Source organism: Haliotis asinina, chromosome 1 (assembly GCF_037392515.1).
Source record: "Haliotis asinina isolate JCU_RB_2024 chromosome 1, JCU_Hal_asi_v2, whole genome shotgun sequence".
NCBI classification, from domain to species: domain Eukaryota; kingdom Metazoa; phylum Mollusca; class Gastropoda; order Lepetellida; family Haliotidae; genus Haliotis; species Haliotis asinina.
The window spans coordinates 99929654-99935653 of NC_090280.1; positions in this window are offsets into that span (position 1 = coordinate 99929654).

Below are 6000 nucleotides of genomic sequence, written 5' to 3' on the forward strand. Positions count from 1 at the left end.
TGTTTCCAATTATTCGTCGATAATGCAATGTCATTTGTACGTGGTATGTGTGTATGATGTCTATTCTCAATGTACATGTGTTCAAACATGCATGAAATGCTCACAGGTCCTTACATTCCAAGTAATCTTGGCCTGACTTTACATTACCAAAGCTGTACCTTAAACGAATCGTGACGTCATACATATCCAGACGTTTCATACCAGATATGCTTCTGCAGTCCCTTTAGATATCCATGCCACTGTTTGAAAATGACACTTTAACAAAGACAAAGTCTGGAGTGATGAGGGCATGGGGATGCTTCTATTATTAAAGTGCGGCCATGTAATCCTGTGAGAGATTTAACATTTAATGCTTTAAAGAACAGCCGCACAGTATTACGTTCGTAAGTCTGTGAGTAACAGACTCTGGACCAGACAGTCCAGTGATTGAGTCAGATAAAGATCATCCATCTACGCAAACGTGTTCTGAGAGCGAGAGTGTGAGGTAGGTTTTGCGCCACACACAGCAATATTCCAACTACATTGCGGGGATCTGTAAATAATCGAGTCTGGACCAGGCAATCCAGTGACCAACAGCATGGGCATCGATCTACGCAACTGGGAACCGATGACATGTCACAACCATGTCACCGAGCCTGACCACCCGATCCTTTTAGTTGCCTCTTACAAGAATGGGTCTCTGAAGATCAATATTTCAAAACGGATCTCTAATGAAATAAATAAATAAATTGGGTGTACATTCAGCACAACCTGACGCCCAATTCTAATCTGCCTCACTGTACCCATTACGCTCATCCATCGATACACTACCCGCAGTCTTACTGTGACGTCAGAAGTACAGGCTGAAGAACGCCCGTTAATGTTCGTTAATCACATTACAATAGCTCAACGCCACACACTGCAGTTCAAACAGTTCTGAATTATCATCTGTAGAAACGGACATGTTAACAGGAGAAAATTCGATCTCTGAAACAAAAAGTGTGGGTTCAAACTTGTCAGTGGAAGGTTTCAGTGGAGTGGAGATGAGAAGTATCACTTACTACATTTCGGTGCTTTTGAAGTGGCATGTATGACGTTCTATTATTTGTAAGTTAGAGGATAATTTTCCAGAGGTTAAATTGAAACACGTGACGAAAATCGACTCTACGTGGCAGGGAGGATGTTTCTTTATAAAACAAACACTCAGTCAGTGTGTGCAGTGGCCGATTTGTGAGATAACAGTCTCCAACGACACCTCCAGTTTAACCTGTTCTATTCTGAAATGAGAGTTTTCAATAAATGTCTCACATTATGGTATACTGCTATTCGATGGGACGAAAAAATGATTGCCATACTGCGAACAGTAAACTCACTATGATGTACTGCTAAAGTACAAACATCAAGGCTATGCTCTGTTATGCTAAAATTGAAATTCCGAACCGTATAGCTTATAGGCTAAAGGGGCGGTCGGGTAACCAAGTGGTTAAAGCGTTCACTTGTCAGGCAAAATATCCTGGTTCGATTCCCAACATTGGTATAATGTATGAAACTCATGGCTGGTGTCCATTACCGTGATATTGCTGGAATATTGCTTAACGCTGCGTGAAATAAACTCACTCACGCCAAAAGTATTGTGAATTTTTCCACATACATTTTGTATGTAATTGCAAGTATACCTGTCCTTTGAATCTCACTGAATGTAACACAATTGGGTGTCATGTGTCTCTTATAAAAGTGAGACTTCCAGGTCTGTCCACATTAGCCAAATGATGATGTTAAATTGAATCGGTGCAGGAGTGGAAATAAAAGAAGGGATATTCAAAGGTTAAGAAAACCTACACCAATACAGTATCCGAGTCCAGCTGGAGAGGCGCCTGACGAAAGTTTTCATTGCCACGCTCTGCCTCGGGATTCGCGTGTTTCGGGAGACACGTTTCTCTGTTAAAAGTGAATGGAAAGCGCTGGTATTGCTACGTTTGTGTTTAAAGCCTTGCCATGCCCATCTGGAGAAGAGGAAGTTAACGTACATGAACGGATAGGGAAGGTTTAGAGGTAATCATTAGCACGTCTTGTGGGCGACGATAAGAAATTCTCTAAGAACACCGCTGCATCAATGGAATGGCGCTTCCACAGCCACACATACTGAGCGGATTAGGCAGAGGAAATCTCGACTCTCATGCAATTCCCGGCAATGCTTTTTGCGCAGTGTTACTTATTTTACATCTTACCCACACCTCCCTGGTGGCCAGAGCTTACAGTTGTTTGTATGTTTGGTAATCTGTTGACAGAAATACTTTACCTCTGTGCTATTTTAGTCCATATTTCCCCGATTGTTTTATTTACCGGCCTTAGTGCACCCCCTTGCCGAAAACCGTATCATGTTGTCGAGGAAAACACTAAACTTTTCGTTGTTATTCAGACCGCGGCACCAGTCATACAACTACCAGAGTTGAACCTCACCATATGTTAAAGAAAGACTAAGCACTGCTGATTGGGCGCTTCAGCAAATACAACACCTGTGTCTCAAATACCGCCTCTTGCTGTACGAGTGTATGTGTATATTAATGACGATTTATCAGTTTCAGATATGCTATCCACGGTTCACCACATTAACACATTCCTGTAACATGGTGTAAAATGGATACTAGGTCTTCTTCTAAAACATGGCCTCACTTGAGATTCACACGTATGTTTATGATGTGACCGGAATCGTATTACAGGTGTGCTGGGTAAATATCTGATCATATTCCTTATTATCAATGAAGGGGTTTTGTTTCTTTGAGAGAAAGTATTGTCCAGATAAGCAAATCTGTGCATCGCACCGTTTAAAATACAGTATCATAATTAATATATTAATCATACTCGACTCAGCTTGTCGCAAGAGGCGACTAACGGGATCGATGCTCATGTTGGTGATCACTGGAGTGCTTGGTCCAGATTCGATTATTTACAGACCGCCGCCATATAGCTGGAATATAGCTGAGTGCGGCGTAAAACTAAACTCACTCACTAATGATTAATCATACTATAAGAAAGCATGTCGCAGACATCCAGTGTGCATCTACATGTGGAACATTTCAAATAATACCTGTCCACGAACAAAAAAAATATTTATTACACATTTGCCATCTAACAATACACAACTTACACAATAGGAATGCATATTTACTGGTGATTGTTATTCAAACGGATACCCGAGAAGGTCCGGGGTAGAATAGCACTTCAGCAACCCATACTTGCCATAAAAACCGACTATGCTTTCCGTAAGAGGCAACAAACGGGGTCGGGTTGTCAGGCTCGCTGACTTGGTTGACACATATCATTGGTTCCCAATTGTGCAGATCGATGCTCATGCTGTTGGTCACTGGATTGTGTGGTCCAGACTCGATTATTTACAGATCTCCACGATAAAGCTGGAATATTGCTGAGTGCGGCGTCAATCTAAACTCACTCACTCACTATTTGAATTGATCTTTAATGACAACTGTCTTTTTACGGTTCTATACTAACATATCACTTTTCCTTCAATCGATCATTACGTCAGGATCAAACTCCAGGGTCTTCGGCGAGAAGGTAGCGGAAGGTGGGTGGTCTTACTTAAATACTTTAAAAGATGACACTTGGTTTCTTGCCTGCCACTTGCATTAAGGGGATAAAACAAGGATATGTTGACTATAATCATACTTTCGTAAAAATGGTATTATTATATATGTACAATTGTTACATTGCATCACAGTTGGCTAACGCCCAGTGACAAAGTCAGTTACCTCGCACAGACACACATACACACATAATTATACACTCACATGTACCATACTCGGAACCCTAATTGGATATGAGGTTTTGGCATATCGTGAAGCTTGATGGTGTTATCAATAATCCGTGTTGCGTTTTGGAAGGCCCGAGTAAAAACGCACCAAAAGAAGGAATCACCAAAACGCATCATAACAATGAACATATGGGTGTCATGCACACACTTCTCGTGAAATCGAACATACACGAATATGACTGTAGAAGAATTGTGTCTGTCACTTCTTGTTCAACAGCGCCATGCGTAACTCAAATTGACAGAAACCAGGTCATCGGACGTTTGCAAGTTAGAGAGTCTGTCCAGGATGTTGCCCGTCACTTCGACGTAAACATAGCCACGATTTACTGTCTCTAGCACCACAGATGACCGTCCACAGCACCACAGATGACCGTCCACAGCATCACAGATGACCGTTATCGGAGCGGCCGTTCTTGGGCTATCACTCTTCGACAAGATCAGCTGGTCAACACCTGCGAGATCCGTTCTTGTCAATCCCTTTACCTTTCACAAAATTAGTGATATCATCAGTATGAAATGTCTTCACTCATTTGTGTCTATCTGACCTTGTTAGTAGTTCTTGTAATTAATGTTGACAATTACGTACATGGATTCTTTATATTAGACTTGCGTTACTTGTGCGTGCGAGTATATGAAGACACTTCTCACGAAGGCGACCTGAAACACGATTCCCCATCACTGTATCAAGTTGACTGCAGTTGACTTATCATATAAAACTCACCGTTAATAAACCTATTTGGTCAAATGTGACATTTGATGCATTACTGTTTCCTACAATAATACAACATTTATGTGCAGCTGCGTATGATTTTGACCTTATCAGAAATAGAATTTGACACCACACACGCATAATAGCGGATATGTTGATCTCACAGACAAAGTCGTTTCATAAAAATGTAGTTTCTTCCTCTCCGCATTCGCATGTCGCTCTCAAGGTACATGGTATCAATATTTACTCAGTGAGTATATGTACTAATTTGTAAAGAAGCCAGTGTTGAATGTATATACAATACATGACTAAGAAGCATGTGATGACAGGGCGAGATGTACAGACAATGGGCATATTGTTTGCACAAGCGAAGAGTTTATACAAGTGATTATACATGTTCACACTGCGATGATTCGTGCCGCATTTGAAATAGTGGTCTTGATCGTGGACTAACAGTGGGGATCCTATCAGATCTTATCAGATCTTCAGGTCAGTCGTGGCAATCGTGTTGATCGTAGGAAACGTTTGGACGGTTCAATAATTTTCTACGGTCAATACGATTACTTGTCAGTCGTAATCGTCGCGTCAGATCGTATTGAATCGCAACAAAAGTGCAACACATCGCATCTAATCGAGCTTCCAAATCGTTATGATCGGAATCAGTCGTGGACAAGACAAACACCACAGTGGTAGTGTTCACTCTGTAGGAGTTCAAGAAACAATGAAGTGCATGGTCTCCCTGGCTGTGTACGTACCCGTCGGGGTCAAGTCGTAGCTCAAATCGTGATCACCTCTATCGTGGTCGTGATAGACATCGCAACCACAATCGTACCCTATCGGAACAGAGCGCATCGTTTCGTGATGAACGTATCGGAACGTACCTGAACGTACCAAATCATCCCAAATCGGGTCCCTATCGTGATGATCGTGTCAGACGGCGACCAAATCGTAGAATCGATAGGGACAATCCTATCACAACGTATATTTGTGACTGTACTTGAACGGGAGATCAGATGGTGAAAATACCGCATCCAAGCGCAACAAATTGTGTCAGAACGTATCGAGTAGCATCACCTCGTATCCAAACCTGAGACTTCAGAGAAGTTCCACGATAAGCTAGGAATGGTCAATCGTGGCATTTGTAACGAATCGCAGGAACCTGGCATTAGCAGATGCCGGTACTAGCCAGTACTTATCTAATTGACATCCCAGGGACTGAGTTGATACACTCCTTCGTACGCGTCTTTGTGCAGGTGCTTTAGTAATTGTCATATCAGTAAAGTCTAATAGTTTGCGCTTGCACTAATCATGGCCATTAAGGTTAATGTGGTTGATTGTTGCCAGTTAAATGGCGAGAGAAGGGTTTTTGATGATGAGCTCTGAAAGAGCTGATTTTGGTCCATTTTCGTACAGATGTTTTGTGCTCCTTCAGTCGTAGTATGTCAAATGGTCGGGATGTCTCCCCTATGTTTGTTAAGCCACA